Source organism: Meleagris gallopavo, chromosome 5 (assembly GCF_905368555.1).
Source record: "Meleagris gallopavo chromosome 5, MGAL_WU_HG_1.1, whole genome shotgun sequence".
Classification (NCBI taxonomy): Eukaryota; Metazoa; Chordata; class Aves; order Galliformes; family Phasianidae; genus Meleagris; species Meleagris gallopavo.
The window spans coordinates 34,392,362-34,411,048 of NC_139408.1; the positions used below are offsets into that span (position 1 = coordinate 34,392,362).

General features: G+C 36.0%; 1 protein-coding gene across 2 annotated transcripts in view; it reads left to right on the forward strand.

The window, feature by feature from the left end:
• AKAP6 (A-kinase anchoring protein 6) overlaps positions 1–18,687 on the forward strand; it is a 273,752-nt gene that overhangs the window by 21,820 nt on the left and 233,245 nt on the right. Inside the window, exon 1 of one of the 2 annotated variants that reach the window (XM_085225173.1) lies at positions 11,569–11,668. The exons of the other annotated variant lie outside the window; for it this stretch is intronic. The gene's annotated coding sequence lies outside the window, so the exon portion shown is untranslated. Of the gene's footprint in view, positions 1–11,568; positions 11,669–18,687 lie in introns of those variants that run through there. 2 annotated transcript variants of the gene reach the window in all.

Below are 18,687 nucleotides of genomic sequence, written 5' to 3' on the forward strand. Positions count from 1 at the left end.
CAAAATTTTATGGTATTTTCTTTGTGCCATACTGAAATGCCTTTGCTTACTCATTTTTTTTCTTTAACTTTTATTAATGCCAACTTCAGTATGTGCTTCTGGCAATGGAAAGACTTGGAGTGACTGTTAGAATCAGGGTGGTGGAGGATGTTAGTTTGCTGGTCTTGGTGATGATATGCAGGGATAGAAGTGGATAAATACTAAAAATTTCAAATAGTTGTCCAATTTCTGGTGGTTATTTTGACCTACACTTTTCCTGGGGCAGAAAAGCTGCTATGGAGTGAAGAGGAAAAAAGCAGGACAGAATTGCTCAAGTTCAGAAAGCATCTTCAAAAGCCTTTTTATCCTCTAGAATTGATAATCTCAAATTCTGGGAGGTTTTAATTGTGCTTGATGGAATGCAGAGCATTTAAGATGGAGCTGCTTAAATTTAGTAGAAATGACAAAACAAAATATAGCAGAAGAAATGGTGTGACAAAAAGAATGCTTTAATTTAAACACTACTTCAAAGTCTTTCGTTCAGCTCAGAGTTAGATTTCTACCTCCTCAGAGATTCGTGACTTTGTTTTTAAACAGAACTATTTTTCTGTGTGGGAATACGAGGTGATGACTTCTTCATACCACATGCAGATCATCAGACTGAAGGAATGGTTAGAGTAAATTTCTCAGGGACATATTCTAAGCATGAAGCTCAAGAATTAGAATGAAAGACTTTATGTCTTCAGTCTTCTATGGGTTGTTTAGACTTTCAGCTTGGAGTGCTGTTCTTTTGCTTCATTTAGTGCAGTGTACATTCAGTTATCACAGCCAAGTGAAATAGTTCAAAAAGTGGAGCTCAGCCTGCAAGGCAGTCACCAGAGGATAAGCTGCTTCTTGGGAAGTGAGAAACCTAGCTTCGTATGCCTGCTCTGCTATGGGCATTTAAATCTCAGTTCCCAAAAAAGCTATTTCTATCAACTTTTCTAAATTCAGGCTTTGATTATAATAGCACTCACTTACCCTTTGAAGGTTTAGATAGATTTTGACCACATCCACTGGAGCAGGTGCCAGATGGAGGACACTGGAGAATTTGAACATCCTGTTGGGATTTGAGTTGACCACTAAGCAGCTGAGCATTGTACAGATTGAGCTAGTTAAATATGTGCTTGGGAACAGGAATGTAGATGTCTAGGAGACTGTACCAGATGTTAAGGATTTCAAACTTCCCTAGAGCTGGGTTAGTTTGATGATGCAAATTAGCAGCTAGGTGTTAGAATTTGTCACCTGAATAAACAGCCAGATCTTGTAAATTTTACTTAAATGAAGGTATACAAAGTACTTTGCTCTGAATCTCATAAATTTCCAAGGGATTTGGAATACTTTTGGTTAAATTAATGACTGTGGAATCATTTTTCCTATATTTTTGTGATCTTGGGCATCCAAAAGCAAATCATCAAAATGCTCTTGCAGCCAGAAGCAGGTGTGATGATTCCATTTTGTTTGCTTACTGATCTATCCTTTTTTGTCTATGTGAGTGATAACTAACTTTTTGTCTTTGACTGTGAACATGGTCTGACAGTTTGGAACTGAATTATTTAATTTTTTTTTTTTTTTGCTTCTGCTTGCTATATCCAATGGCATATGTGATGAGTATTTAAATATGTAGTAAGATATTGATCAGGAGCATTTTATTGTAGAGCACAGGTGGCTTGAAAATATAAAGGTGAAATGGCAGGAGATTAATATTTATTATTTTTGCATTTTATATATTTATATCTGATTTTGCTGCAGTAGGAATTCTTGGAAGAACTAAGTAGAGGTTTGCTAGTAAGGACAGAAAACTCTGTTTAAAAAAACAAAACAAAAAAAACCCAAACAACTAACCAACAACAACAAAAAAAGAAAACCAACTAAACCAACAAATAAAAAAGAACAACAAAACCCAAATTCAACAAACCACAAAGAAATCAAAAAAAAGCTCACACTTGAACAAAAACCTGTCTATTCACTTCTCTTGCTGTAACAAGCTTTAACTCTTTGAGGTGATGTGATTGAGCAAGCAGTGTCCTCATGGGCTTGGGTTTTCAACTTTGTAAGTAAGATCATTACTCTGCAAAACACCCACAATACCATTGTCAGCTTACCTGCTGCCCCAGCTGCTTCCTATACCATGGTTATATTGTGCAAAAATAGTTGGTGTTTCCTAATGTAAACTGGAGAAGAGCTTTGTGAAATGCAAGGTAATGATGCTCAATAGCTCCGTCTGTAAGTAGAATAAATTTCCTCTCTTGTTGTCCCAGAGGAAGCACAGAGCTCTTAATGCCTTGCCTGAGGCCTGCAGGCATCTCAGCCCACCATACCTGGGCCACTTCCCTCCGAAGCTGACTTGGGGTTTGGGAACACGGCTTTCAAAACTCATTCAAGTAGTTGACAACGTGGAGTTCGTGAGCCCCTCAGTTGTGATAGGTCACAAGTTGGGGAGGTCTGGACAGGCATCTAGCAGTGCTACTGGCAAGAATTCAGTCACGCAGTAGGGTATATGTGATCCTCTGGTCTGTACCAACCAGATGATGAGTGTCTGTGGCTTGCTACCCTCATGAGCATGAACAGCTCTACTGGGAGCAAGTGCCAGCAATTTGGGATGCAAAATTTCTGAGTCTGGAATGCGAACTGCATCAAGACTCTTCATATCTGTTGCAAAGAGCAACTGACAGTCCTGTATCACTTGCTATGCAAACAAAAGTTGAGGCGAAGATAGCTGATATAAATTCTTAATGTTTAGCCACGTCAATGTTCTCTCATTTGGTGTCAGCTCAGATCTTGTATAGATTGCATGTGCTTTTTCAACAAGACAGGGTCATGGTTCCTTGAGTCATTCTTTGCTGTTATTTTCTGTAAAGCTCAATGGAAAAGATTCACTGTGCAGAAGAGAAGGTATAAATCCCTCACTCTAAAATGGATTAAACTGAGCCTGTAATATATTTGTTGTGATTTGACAACAGTCACATGGTGTGTCATAGCAGTTTTACAGGATCTGCAGGCAGATTTGCTGTTCCTGAAGTCATATTTATATAAACAAGTCTGTAGCTCTTCAGAGATGAAACTTTCTGTTAGAGTGAATTTTTGATTGCTTCCATATCAAATGAATAAATGCCAGGGAGAATGAGACTTTAAGAAATGTAGACTGCAGTCATATAGTAATTACAGAATATCTTTCAATGCATTTGAAATGATCACAAATATACATATAGAGTTTTCAGTCTTTCAAAATATTTTGAATTGAACAGATGCGTTCCATGAATATGTCTTATATGAAAAGTATAATTGTAGCTTATGGAATCATTGCTGAGATTAATTTCTTTTAAATTCAGTACAAGTTGTATTCCTCTCCTTTTCTGAATTTGTTTCTTGGCTATTACATAAAGAAGTGAGAAGAAATGGAATAAGAAGTCTAGTTCCCTACTTTTGTTCGGTTTTATTTGCATGGGATGTAATATGCGTACTAACTGTTCCTATCCTTCTGACTCTGCACTTCTGGAAGCGGGGAGAAATTCTCTGCAATTATAAAATGCTTGTAATAAATACTTCTTGAACCTTATTTTCGGTGTCAGAAATTGTAGACTACCGATAGTACTCAAACCAGTATGATGCACAGAGTGATGGTCTAAATGATGATATTTGGAATAGGCCCTCTTGACACTGTTGATCATGTATCAGGTGTACTTCAGGAAAGAACACGAAAAGGCTTTTTTTTGAAGATGACACTTTCATAATCTATTTTCTGAAGTTCTGAAAAAAAGTAGTACATAGAAGATTATTGCACTATTTTCTTCTGCTTTGGTATGGTATACAGTATACAAAATTATTTTTTTCCTTATCCAAGCAGTCTTTCTCTTGGAAGCCTAATACATATAGTACATGGAGATGTTTACTTGCTTGATCCAAGGAAAATTCTTAATCCAAGACATTTTTGTTATTTCCCCACTGCATTGATCACAGTGAACTTTCTAGCTGTAGAAATATAGAAAGGTGCAGAGAAAGGGAGAAAAATGCATAAATAATAAAAACCTACATTTAATTTTAATGTATCATCCTTTCAGAAATGTTTGAAATGGAATTTTCTCTTTACAGCAAAAGAAAATATTTCAGAAATGCTACTAGATGGCAAATCCCATTATTTTCAAAGCAGCATGTGTTTACTCATGAATGTCTTCACTTGATAGGGGAGAGGGATTGTAGAAGTAAGATGGCTTCAGATACTTGGAACAGCAATGACAATAAGACAATAATTCTATAAAGCATGATTAGAAGGACTTGGATGCTTATTTTCCTACTAGTTCAGCATTCTTTGATATTGTGTTGCGAAACATGGTGTGGCCTATGGAGTTGAATACTGAGTACAGAAATTTGTGTTTCTGATGTAGCAGTTAAAAGCAATTCAGAAGATTGTCTCTGAAAGTCAATCTCCTGACAATTGTTTCTTAAGTAGTTCCTCAGTTTTAATGTTATTAGATTTTTGCAGATGTTTGGACGCAACAACTTTCATCTGGTAGATTTATACCTTCTATGCTTGATCAGCGACAGGTAGAAAACCCACTTTTTTCTTAGTAGTCTGATCATTGTGATTAATCACTCTTGTTAGAGACTTCTTTTATAATTTGAACTTGTTGAGCTTCAAACTTAGTATCCAAATTCTTCTGCTTTTCAATATGAACTGGAAGGAGCGGTCCTTGAGAGCAGCCCTGCAGAGAAGGACCTGGGGGTCTTGATGGATGAAAAGCTTAATATGAGCCAGCAGTGTGCTCTTGCAGCTCGGAAAGCAAATGGTATCCTGGGCTCCATCAGAAGAGGGGTGGCCAGCAGGGACAAGGGAGGTGATTGTCCCCCTTTACTTTGCTCTTGTGAGGCCCCATCTGGAGTACTGTGTCCAGGTCTGGAGCCCCCAGTACAAGAAAGACAGAGAGCTGTTGGAGAGGATCCAGAGGAGGGCCACAAAGATCATCGGAGGGCTGGAGCATCTCCCCTGCAAAGACAGGCTGAGGGAGCTGGGCTTGTTCAGTCTGCAGAAAAGAATGCTGCGGGGTGACCTCACTGCAGCCTTTGAGTACCTAAAGGGAGCCTATGAACAGGAGGGGAATCAACTCTTTGAAAGGGTAGATAACGGCAGGACAAGGGGAAATGGTTTTAAGTAGAGGAAGGGAAGATTTAGGTTGGATATCAGGGGGAAGTTCTTTACAGAGAGAGCGGTAAGGTGCTGGAACAGGCTGCCCAGAGAGGTTGTGGATGCCCCATCCTGGAGGTGTTCAAGGCCAGATTGGATGGGGCCCTGGGCAGCCTGGTCTAGTACTAAATGGGAAGTTTGGTGGTCCTGCCTGTGGCAGGGGGATTGGAGATCATGATCTTTGAGGTCCCTTCCAGCCCTGGCCATTCTGTGATTCTGTGAAGCATATTCTTTTGCTTCCAGACTACTGATGAAAATGGTAAATAGTACTGGGCATTGCACTAATCTCTGTGGAATCTCACTCAAGAAAAAACCCTGCTTTGTTTGATTCCCTACAAAATGCTTTGTCCCAGGATCCCTCAGGTATTCATCTGCTTCTTAATGCTTTTTAGCATATACTCTATTTCTACTGAAAATATTCTATCTGTTACATTGTGTTTAACAATGTTGAATTAAATATCTTATCAAAGTTAAAGTATATTGTTTCTTCTGATTTGTGATCACTAGTTAGTAGATTAGATTGGCAGAAAATGGAGCCAAACCTTTTCCCGAAGTCATAGTAAGAACAAGTATTTTCTCATCCTGATTTTAGTAGGATGCAAATAAAGCCTAATTGGAACAGATGCAGGTAATAAATTATGTTGTTGTTAGTTATGCAATCTGTTTTTTCTTTGTTGTTCTGATGCCATAGTTGATGTCACCACGTGTTTTTCAGTAATGTTAATCAGGGTGAATACCTTCTTGTGCTGCTTAGTATATCCTCTGACCTTTCAATCCATGAGAGAAATCCAAGTTAGCAAGAGAAACAGGTCTTTCCACTTAAAAACCACGGCAAAAAAGACAAGCATGTCAAGTGCTATATTTAATTGCTATATATATCTATCTGAATATGTGTCTTGCCTTGGGAAGAAATAGTGAAGCCACTGATCATCCTGGCAGAATTAACTCTTCAGTCTCTTTCAGCTTGGGGAAAATTGCAGCTGTACACACAGATGAGTTTTATCTTTGCTTCAGAGTTCTATTGCTCTGGAGGAGTAGTGCTGTCTCTGTCCCAAAGCTGTAAACAGTCACGTAGAAGTCCGAAGTCTCATTTGTGACATGCTTTGGAGATAAGACCAAAGTCTCAGTTATGAATGGGAACATGAAATAAATTACATCTGGGAAGGGGTATGTAAAGCTTTCATCCTTCTCTTCTCCTTCATCTCATGCACATTCTGGCAAGATAGGAGGGCTCCAGCAGTATTCCCCTCCTCACAATAAACCTGACCTTGGTGTTGCTGGGCCCCCAGTCCTCCCACAGGAAACACTTCCTACATGCTTGGATAGAAGTAATCAGTTCAGAAAGTGGGTAGGTTGTTAGGGGAAAACTTGCATTATTTCAGCTTGTTTTTTCTGTCCTCACTAGAGAAATACGTTTCCTACCTCTGAGCCTGTCATACATGTATATTTAGAGATGACTAGATTTGTTTAACTAGAAATAAACTTAGGGCAGCAGAGGGATGGGAAAAAACTGTCACTGCACATTACTTTAAACAGCTACTGTTTTAATTAACATTTAATGTTAATATTCAGTACCATCCTTTATCTCTGATAGACAGAAAGCTAGTTTCTATACTTATGAAAACTGTTAGGTGGTAAAGTCACAATAAATGGGGTCATTAGTGCGAGTTGCTATCATTCTATGCTAAGCATAATGATGCTTTCACAAACAGCCAGAGATGCTTGAAAGAAGGTCTGCAAGAACAGTTATATAGATAGGAATTAAAAATGTCAAGCTTTACCTCTTCCTTTGCCATTCTTACATCCTTTGGATTGTTTAATGTGTATATACGTGTGTGTATGCATATATTTGAGGGACAAAAGTTGGCTAGTGTTTGTGTAGCATTGGTCATCCAAATATGGCTAAGCACTGAACAGATTTTAACAGTTTATTGCATTTTTGTATATGTGTTTTGGTGACTTATGTGGATGGACTATGTGAGTGAATCTTTCCAGAATATTCAGTGAGTTTTTACATTGGTGTAACTCAAAAAGGACTGCGTGTCTTGTGTATCCAGATATACTGTGATTGCTTTCTGCTATGCATGTTGAAACTTCATAGACTTATATGACATTTTTCCTTACTGATGTACTAGCACCTGGCACAATTTTGTAGGGTAATTATTCAATACCTTTAGTTATATTTTATGACTTAGTTAATGAACATCCATGAATTCAGAGTTTGATATCCACATAATGTTTATGATTAAAATAATTTAAAGCTACTTCAGTAATTTACTGATTAAAAGATTTTATTGTCAAATTCTTACATGCTTTTCTTCCTGCCTTGGCTTATTTGTTTATTTTAACAGTGAAATTAGTTCCTTCATTTCTCTTTAACATTCATTCTTTCCACTGATGACTCACTCTCTCCTCAGGATCAAAGTGTAATTAATCTAGAAGCTTTAGCTATTTAAGGAAGTATTAAAGTAATCATGAAAATGATCTTGACAATAGCTTCGACAGCTTTGTAACACAAAGTAAATCTTCTCAAGTTTCTGTTTAAAGATATTACTCAAAATTTCCAACATATTCTATTGTACTATTCATCTTTCTGAATTATGTTTCAGGGTGAATTTAGTTGAAGTGTTTGTACTCACTTTGGCTTTTTTCTTGCTGCAATCAGGTTAGAGTATAGAAAGAAGAACATCTCTTTTGAAGAGACAGCAAATCACTTAACAATGTGAAATGTGAAATGAAAGCAATGACATAAATTTAAGATGGCTGAAATAGGACCACATTTCTCTGAACTGAATCTGTCCATTCACAGAGTATATTTAATTGTTAGTAAGGTAATATGCATTATATCTAAGGTATTTCTGTTTCTCAGTGATTGCTGAAAAAATAGTTCTTAATTTTGATGAAGATTATTTCCAGCTGGATACAGTTTACAAGGGACATTTTCATTTGTCCTGAGTAGAAGATGATTCAAGACAAGTCTCAAGACCTAAGGCTGCAGGGTCTGAAACTATGGTGCAGTTAGGACATATAACCTGAACATAATTAGAAGCCAAATGCAGATGAGCAGAAGAAAACGTGGCCTAATTTAAAATGTTAAAAAGATGAGGTGGGTGCACTGTGACATAGACTGCTTAGGCTTGACTGAGTAGATGTATGAGAGGCCCTAAGCAGTACCAACTCTAATGCTTTTAGCTGGTGAGAACCTCAGCAAATGAGGACAGACTGTCCTCTCCTGACACATACTGATGTTTCTGGCAAGTTGTGCAAGGCTTGTTGGTGTGTCTGCAATTCATAGTGCTAGATGGGAAATATGATTTTAGCAAGAAATGTCAAGATCCTGTGGGGAGGGACTGTCTCCAAGAGCTGCCTCTGTTCTAGGCTATCCTGCTTTATCTCTGGCTGGAAGGTCACAGGATTGTGTGTCATAGCTGTCAGTCTCATGCAAGTTTATTGGATATTAATGTATGGTCCTAAGTGCTGATATTCTAATGGATGAGCTGTGGTTCCTCAAATCTAAAGGGCTGAAACAGCTAGGGCAAGTAACTGTGACTTATGAATTACTGGATACTAGGTTGGCTTCCAGGGGAATTTAAGAAAGACTAATTTTAGGAGCAAGAAATCAGTTCAAATAGAAAGGAACATCAAAATAAAGGGAAGAGACAGAAAGCTATTTAGCTATTGATATTTAATTAGTCTTTCAACAGTCTAAACAAATTTTTGATGTCAGTGATTGAGCACAGGAGTAACTGAGCTTGGATAAAATCACACGGGGAATTTTCAAAATAATTTCATAGTTCAAATTTATTGTGTTTTTATTTGGATTGAAACTTTAAACAGTTGGCATGCTTTCTAAATACATTAAGTAGCTTATTGCTGTGATAATTATCTGTTTTGCTATCAAAGGTGTAAGCTCTTTGTGAAGCGACTGCTGGAGTTGCTTCTGAAACTCTCATACTTTAAACTTTTTTTTCTATCTTTTCACAGCTGTCCCTTTTTTCAGTTGCTTTTTTGTCATACCTTTAAAGACCTTTCCTTTATGCAAGAAGCAACCACTTAGGAATTGTTCTCAGTGATGAGAAACTGAATAGCAGATTTTATAACTACCTTTTTGCTATGTATATTTTCATGACTTATGTGTGTAAAGTGATGCTAAGCTAGTTTGTGATATCATTATCAGTCTGCATTATATTATCAATGAGGATTCTCACTCAAAGGTCATAACACAATTGCATTATATCTGTTCAGAGGACTAGGTTGAGATATGAGTGCAGGATAATGAGGTGGCTGAAAATTAACACAATTAAATTACAGTATCAAGCAAATCTAGAATCTATTTTTGCAGTTCTGGTTCTTTCTGGTACTGCAAGGAAGTAAAAATACCTAATTTTGCATGCAAAAGACTTGTAAAAGATCTGTGTAAATTTTACTATCGTGGTTGTTTATTAGTCTTTATATAAAGCATTATGTCCCTTGAAATTAGCTAGAGCCTTCCCAGTCAGCTCCATTGTAAGTGACTGGGATTGTTTGCAGAAATTGTCTAGAATATCAAGGACAAACACTGAATGACTTGTATAATAAATTCCAGTGATTACCCTTTTAAATTCATTTACTGAGTCATTCTGGATGTACCTGAGGGTACAGAAAATATGAGATGACATTCTCAAAAATAATCAATATGGTTCTAATCTTCCTTGTTTGACAATAAAATCTTCTGAGTTCAGAAGACAGGAATGAAATTAGTACCCAGTGATTCTTTAACTGTAGAAATGTTTTGATACAGACAAGTTCTCAGGCTTATCTCAGAAATAGATATCACATACAAATTAAGCTGGACATTTTATATACTTGAATTAGGGATGTAATTTGATATTTTTTAGGATGGCTTTAGTGTAGTCTGAAATTCTCAGATAAAATAAAATGAATATAGAGTTAAAAAATGAAAAAGTGAAATCTCTGGTCTAGAGCTGTTAGCATTATAAGGACTTGAAAATATAAATCTGAATACAAGAACAATCAAACTTATGAGAAAATCTTTGTATTCAGGTCAGACAATAAAATCACTGTGCTAAATCCTGGAATATAATAATTTGAATGAAAAAAAAAAGTTCTGAAAATTAGCAAAGACAGAATGACTTCCAGAAAAAAAATCTATACAGTTAGCAAACCAGATGAAAGTTATGATATATGCACAGCTGCATTTATGTTTCCATTTCAGTTCATATGGATTACCAAGCATGTCAGAGTAAAAAGGAAACAATAATTTACTAACATCACTAACATCAAGAAGGATGAAGTTCAGATTGGAGAGTTGGCAGCTGCTTTCATAGCTTTACCTTTCTTCTAAGGGATACTTTTCTTTCAGAAAAGAACCTTGGAAACAATTGCTGCTTAACAAATATATGCCTTCCATTTTAATTATGTTATGGTAATAAAGCTGGGTTGCCCTTTATCAGTTAGGTGTCCCTACTTCTCTATTTAAAGTGTGCTACTGTGTATCACTGCTACAACTGAGTGAATTCAGGTAGCCTGAATGGAGTGGTGGTAGAAGTGCTCTATGTTCAGAATAGCTGATAGTTTTCCCTTTTTTTCACAGCAAGTTGTGCAGTGCATGCTGAAAGAGTTATTAGCTTCAGAATCTTGCTCTTGAAAGGATGGAAGGAGGAACAAGGAGAGGTAATCTGCTTATTCAGCAGGTAGCAGAATTGAGAATGGAATGATGATGTTGGACATAGCTTGTTCATCATCTGAAGGAAGAAAGTAGATGAGCAATGCTGTGAATGATAGCACTGTGAGCAGAAAAGTACTTTCCATATTGCAGAAATCCCTGTGTAACATGTGTTCCTTGTCAGAGCATGGTTTTGCTTCTCCTGAAAATGTTGGCTAGTGAATAAAAATAAGCTTGGGAGAGGCAACTATCTTATTACAACATCCATCATTAGTAACTAGTCTAACTTAAAGGAGTTCATAAGTTGTTACAAAATAACTGTTTTCATCCCAAAGAAGAACTGTCTGTAACCCCTGTAAAATCAGGTTTTCTCAGTGTAGTGGACAAACAGATTCACTCGTCCATGATGGAGTTTGCCTTTGCAAAAATAAATTTAGGACAGAAGCGTCTGTTCCTTTTAAAAATATCATCGAAGGGTTTAGTTACAAAGCAGAAGAGTGATGTAAAAAACAACCATGTCATCTTAATTTTATCAGATTTTGGCAACTGTAAAGAAAATTACTTCCCAACAGACTGTTCATCTCTCTTTCCCTCTTAGCTTTTCATTGTTTTCAAGATTTTTTTTTTCAATATAATTTGTGGCAGGCTCTATAAATGGCATTTCATCCCACAGCTGCTGTGAACACAGACATTTCCAGCATTTTCCTCTGCTTTCTGCAGCTGGAACATCCATGTTTTTTATTTTCTATTACTAGACTCCAGAAATTTTGAAGCTCATCACAGCCCTTTTCTGCACTTACAAGGTAGACCATTAATCTTTTTTTCCCTTCTCTCTCTGTTCTGGAGCTCTGGTGGCTGACCCTAGAGCAGGTAAACCTCAGGGATCTGTGAAGTGGTTTTCCTCAAATTTATTACAGCCTCTGGTTTAAGCTTCTGCTCCTCCTTGAATGAGCTGATTATCTATGTCAGATGCTGCTAACACATTTCCCGAACAGTAAAATGAATTTATGTGGACAGTATGGATGAAAAACAAGATGTTCAGAATATAATTTAAGTCGATCACCACTTTTTAATGAATTACCCTTGGAAGCACTCCAGTTATAACTTATATAGTACATACTGTCTCCTTACAACTCAAGGAGTAAACCAGTGGTGTGCCCCAACTTAGAGGAGAGGACCTAGTCATAGAATTGAAATTACTGAGCTGAAACAGTTTTTACCAAAACAGACTTAAACATGGATAACCCAAAGATTTGGAAACATTTGTTTTCTTTTTCAAACTGTCAGACTGTTTTATTTTTTCTTCCATGCACCAGGAGTAAATGCTTTAGTGCAAAAAATGTCAATCAGTGTTAAAGGTGCTATCTTTAATCAATTTGTCATTTATTTTTACCATTACACTATCATAGCATAACATGGGGATACTGTCAACTGGAATATTGCTTGACATGACACTTGCACTACATATGATAAGGTGACTTTTGTATCATCTTACCATATAATGGTAAGGTGATATAAAAATCCTTAGATATGGCTTAGCATGTTCTTCCCTTTCCTCATAAATTTTATAGTTCTGATGTACTTATACTGCCATTGATTTAAAAAGTACTCCATTGTGCACAGGGTAGCATCTTGCATGAACAAGTTCTTGCATAAAGGAAGAGGAAAAAAGCAGAGGTCCAAACACTTTTCATTCTGTGGATTGGTTACATGATAGAATGACTGAGGTTTTAAAAACATTTCAATATTAAATAGCGTCATGCTGGTTTGGTTTTACATTGGTAGGATTTTATGTAGATTTTTTTTTTCTTTAGGCTATACTTACAATTCAGTGAATTGACTACTTGTCAGGTAAGAAGTAAACAGGTTAAATATCATTATTTCTAAAGTATATGTCATGTAAGAACTGAAAATATGTTTCTATACTATGACTTTAAAAGAAGTAATGGAATTTTCAGCAGGAGAAATGATAGGACCTTCAGTTCAGGGAGAGCAACTTAGGTCCATCACCCTTTCATATACACTAACAGTGAAGTCATGTTACCGCATTTAGTGGCGATAGCATGAGGCATGTAAAATAGGAATTTTGTAGTTGATTGAATAAAACTCTGTCACTAGATGAATTAACACATTTTGTTAAATACAGCTTCATTTTTTTTGAAATTAGATATTGCGTCTTTTTTTATATGCGTGGCCAGTTCATGATGCTTGTATGATGCTGAGGGTTTGCAGATTCCACAAAGGGGCAGGCTGGCCTTCAGAGCTGACAACAGAACCTGCAGTGTGTAAGACAAGGGAGACCTAAACAAGGATTCATCATGGCCTCAGTGAGGACCAGTGTAAGGCACTGAAGGATAGTGAAGGACGAGACTGTATCTCTCATTTTGTCTGCGTTAAATTTGTTGCAATCAGTGTACAATTAAGGATTTCATGACTTTTTTTTCTTTCAGTCTCATGTTCTTATGAAAGCATGCAATATATTGGTTTTCCTGTATTTTCTGATCACTTTTCTGAAGGCTTGGCTATTCTGCATGCATGAGTAATTAACACAGACTCAACCTGAAGCCATATTTCCAGGACAAATCACTTCCTCAGATTTTGTAGGAGAAAATCATTGTTCTGTTTTTTTTTTTTCCCCCCATATGCCAATGATTAGGGAAATCTTAAAAGAAATGAAAGTTTTACTTCCTGCTCCTTCCTGGAAATGGCATTCACTATCAAAGAAAGTGCCTTAAGCAGAACTTCTTGAGGTGCTTTGAATAGAGATTTCTCAGTTGCTCTGGTTTAATTGTACTTTCTATGTGTTACTGGTCTGAGCCTTTCCAAGTGATTGTATTAAATGTTCAAGATTACCATAAGGTCTACAAATTCAGGATTGCTTTCTATGTCTCTGGAATAGCCAAAGTTTATATTAAAGAAGTCGTTCTTATTTATGCTGAAAATTTGCATTCTTCAGAAATAGTGCATTAATATATGCAATCGCAGCTACATGATTTAGTGTATCAGAGGAGACTGGTAAGACCGAGTAACTAAAATTGAAACTCAAAAAATCTTTTATACTATGAACAGTTTGAGACTAAAACTTGAAAATAATCAAATCATGTAATTGATATTAAACTAAATATATAGATATTTAATAATATTTTAAATATTTTAAATGAATTACTGTGTTTTTTTTTTTAATTATGTATCACAAGTGAATGAATTAGAGGCTTATATTTGTGTAGTTCTATATAGCCTAGAGAAAATAGTTCTGCAGTATTTGTTTTGTTTGTTTTTGAAGTAGGAGTTAACATCTTACGTTCCTCTGCAATTGTAGATGTGGCTGAGGAAAAAAATCTGTATCGTGAAGCTCAATTTTTATAGGCTTTACAAACCTAGAAAGGGGTGACATGTAGAGAAGGGCAAGCACTGTAGGATTTTAGTCCCAATTTTCAAACTAAAAGGTGAATATAATAAATAGATGCATAATATTATAAATACAGAATCTGGCAATTGATGTTAAGAAACGCATATGTAAGCACATGACTATATAAATTCGAATTGATTGTTCATGTGAGAAAAATTACTTTTGTAAATGCACCTGGGATAAAAGTCATCATCATTTGTCTCTATGTACAGTGCACACAATTTTCAAGTGGCTATATTTTATTCTCTACACTTAGTAGTTTTCCATTGGAATATTTCTCTGGTTGAAAGAAATATTAAGCATGTTCTTACAGGGATATAGCTCATAGTTGTATGTTTACCTAGCTTTCTGAAGAAATTTTTTCTACCTCTACAATTTCCTTTTGCTGTAAAAATCACAGTAAATGAAAAACAATTTTAAACTGAAGATGCACTTGACTTGTAGCAATGTGTTCCAAACAATGAAAGGGTACTATTTGCAGTATTTACTATTCCATCATAGTTTTTAATAAAAATTTGGAGAGCATACAAGACAAGATGATCTAGAATAAAACTGGAAGCAATGTTTCTCCATTCTGCTCCATTTATTTGTAGTCTTCCTCTTTCATGTCCTGTGCGCTTAGTTGGTAGTAGGATGAAAAAGTTTCTGAGTTGGAGCTACCTGAATTTCACAGAATCATAGACTCCTTAGAGTTATAAGGGATCTTTAAAGGTTCTCTAGTCTAACTCCCCTGCAGTGAACAGGGACATACATGCACAGTTAGATTAGTTGCTCAGAGCCTGATCAAGCCTCGTCTTGGAAGTTTCCAGGGGCAGAGCAATTTAAGTATAGTTGACTTGAAATATAGTCAAAGGAAAGACCTCGGTCATCCAAGCATTTCAAATCCTCAGTTTATAAAGATCCTGCTGTTCTTTGTAGTTACTTGGTCTAAAATTTTATTTCTTTATCAAGCTGAATGCACCTCCTGTGGACTACTTCATGGAATTTGTTTATTATTCACATTAGTGAATTATGCAGTGTTTAAAAAAAAATGAAAATGTTAAGAAAATGGTGGGAATGTACACTGTCAGTGAGGAATGCTTAAAGAAGTCTGCAGCTCATCTGTTCCTAACTGTCTGGGGTCAATATCTTACCACCTGCTGGTGGCAGCAAAGGGGATGTGATTCACCATCCTTAAACTGTTCTTATGAAGTAAATTGTACCTATTTGAGGAAGCACAATTATTTCTGCCTCTTGAAAATTAAAATACAAGTCCCAGGTCATGTTTCTAGGAGAGTTCTCTGAGACTGAAAACATTTAATGAAATGATGGAACCTGATCTTATGTGTACCTTTCATATCAAGACAAAACTAAAAACCTGAATGAACATAACTGTCTGTATAAAATAAGTATAACCCTCAAGTGCAGCAGATGGCAAAGGTGATACTTTGAGTTGTGGGCTCCAATAATTTGAACCACAAATACCCAATCCTGTTTATTCCCATTTAAAAATTACTTTTAATGGCTGAAGACTGTCATCCTTTCCTTATGGTAAAAGAAAGTGTGAGTTAAAAGAGTAGAAACATTTGCTCCTTAGTTGTCAGTGCTCTGCCTGCTATTTTACTCCTGTCACGTTATTGACTTCCATAAAGTTAGTTTTAATAAACAGTAATCAGAGAGAGAGAGATCAGAATCAATTACTTCGCTGTTATGGACTGCATCTCCAGAGCTGGTGTATTTTGTTCCCATAAAAGTGTATATGATGGTTTGAAAGAATTTGATACTGAAAAATGTCCCGGCTGCTATCAGTATTGAAGCTGATTTTTGAATTTAAGAAGGAAGTTCTCCAATTGCCAATATTTGTAATTTTGACTAAAATTCTGGTGCAAGATTAAGTTAGAAAGATGCTTGAACCCTGTGCAGGGATTGCAGTAATACTGTTTATCATAACTTTTCTTCAAAAGTTTGTAAGATTCAGTATGATGGGAAAGTATTAGTATTATTTTTTAAAAATTCTATTCAGAAGGTGGATGATGGTGAAACTAGAAGGCTCTATGTGCAAAACCAGTATTGATGTATCTGGAGAAAAAAGAGCTTGTCTCTGCCAACTATGATCCAGAAACAATAATTTGACAGTAGACAAGGGAGATGCCTTTATGATGATGGTGTAAATTACCTTGTAAAATTGCATGATGGAAAGAGGGGGAACAAAGCAATTGTGGGCATTATTTTAGGCGATGGTGTTGTCCAACTGATAGCACTGCACAAGTAGATATCTATTTTTAGGTAAACAGTAAGTCAACATCAAAAGTCAGGATTTATCCAAGTTGATAGAGTCTGCAAAATAGTTACACAAGCTATGGTTTATTATTGCATACAGGACGTCTCTTCATGTACATTAAAAATTCATACCCAAATGAAGACAGTGTTTTATACCCTGTTACTGATAACTGTACGTCTGAAACAACTGACAGTATGCATTACTGATATTAGAAAGTGCTAGAAACCAAAATAACAGAGCAGAAAACACTGGTGTGACTCAGTACAGGAAAGCAATTTGTGTTCCAGAGAGATCAGCCTAGTTCTCTGAATCCCCAGGCTGAGACGAAACACAATGGCTATGGTGTTCCGTTAATGGTGGGAAAATATTATATTTAAAAGATAAATTATTTGTTCTTAAACCTTACATGGTAGTGAGAATAGTAAATATTTTTAGTGTTTTTTTTTTTAAAGCAAAATATTCTATTTTAACTCCCACTTGGGGAAAAAAGTCGTCGTTTTTTTTCCTGCTTTGGGGGAGAAAAAGAATTAAATATTAGATGTATCTGTAAACCAGTGGAAAAATCTTTGGCAGTAATACTTATGAGAGAATTGGAGGAAGCTGCTATAAAAGTTATGAAATTAATTTTGAAATTCTTCTTCTATAAGGAGATATTTGGTAGCAAATCTCTGTGCATTCTAAAGGCCGTTTTAAATAGAGATTATTATTCAACCAAGCCTCATCTTGATTTTGCTGTCTTCTCTGTTACAAGGCCTTTTGTATTGTTTCGTTAGAGAAAAGTTTTTGAATCAGGGACCACCTCAAGTATCTATTTTGTGTTCCTCACCATCTTACTGATGTAGCTGTTGAAGGAAAAAGTTAAGCTATGTCTGTGAATACTTGCTTCTGGCCACTAAAATGACAAGTGTGACTTTACCCAGAGAGATTAAAATAACAGAACAAGAACAATAAAATAAAACCAAAGAACAAATAACAACAAACAAACAAACAAAGCCAAAAATATCCCACTGAAACATAAACTTTCTCATGCATATGTTGAAGAATCAAGTGTATGAAACTTGCCCCTGTTCTTGAACTGCTGATATTCTGGAGTGAAAATTAGGACAACAGATGCCTTAAGGTGTTTGGGTGTAGCTATACCTGATAAAGGCTTCTGAAGTAATGATGAGTGAATGTGGTGCAACTCATTTCTCTTTGTCCATTTTAATGTTAATGTCTTCCCACCATATCATCATCTAGTCACTCTTTCTTACTGCAGGGCAAACCTGTGCTGAATCAGAAATTGACAGGAAACAGCACTATTCATCTCAATATAATTGAATGAGTACATCATATCTGTATGAATGTGGCACTACACAATCTTTTTCAGTGTCTGTAAGTACTATAGAGCAGGGTTGTTGTTTTTTTTTGTTGTTGTTTTTTGTTTTTTGTTTGTTTGGTGCATCTCATTGCAGTTACCTAATGGGACTATTTTTATTGAGTCTCCTTGCTTTTTCCTGAGAACATAAAATGATATGAGCCTGAAGTATATAAATTTTATGTGCTGCTTCATACAAGAGTTCACCATATGTCACAGCATTAATGTTTTTACATGAACACTTACGGGATAATTCCTTTGGAAGAGAATTTTAAAGACGACAAGTATTCATTTTTCTACATGGTGGATTTCAAGACTCAGTGTGAATATTTTAGTACTCGATTTCAGAGGAGTAGTTAAAAATATTTTTAGCTTTTTTCCAGTTCAGTTGATACTAGACTAGAACTGTTTGATAAGTTGTTTGGTAAATTTGATGTTTGTGTAAAGATGCAGAGTTAGTAAAGTCTTGCTGTGACATAAAGCTCTGTGTTGCTTCTACTGTTAAACCAATGATTATTTGTAGCAGTAGAATACAGGACAATTTTTACAGATTATGAAATTCTGGGACTTGACAATAAAGGTAAAAACTTCTGACAGAAGTTCACTGGATTTATGCTTAAAGTTCTTATAGTATATAGTAATTTTGACTTAATAAATACTATATGTACACTTGTGAATTTCAATCAGGAAGTTGGAGTTTTTTAATCAGCTGAAGTCACCGAACAAATTGAAAACTTAAGAGAGGTAAGTTCAGGAATGTTGTTTTAAGTGCCCCATTATGCTTTCTGAAACAGGA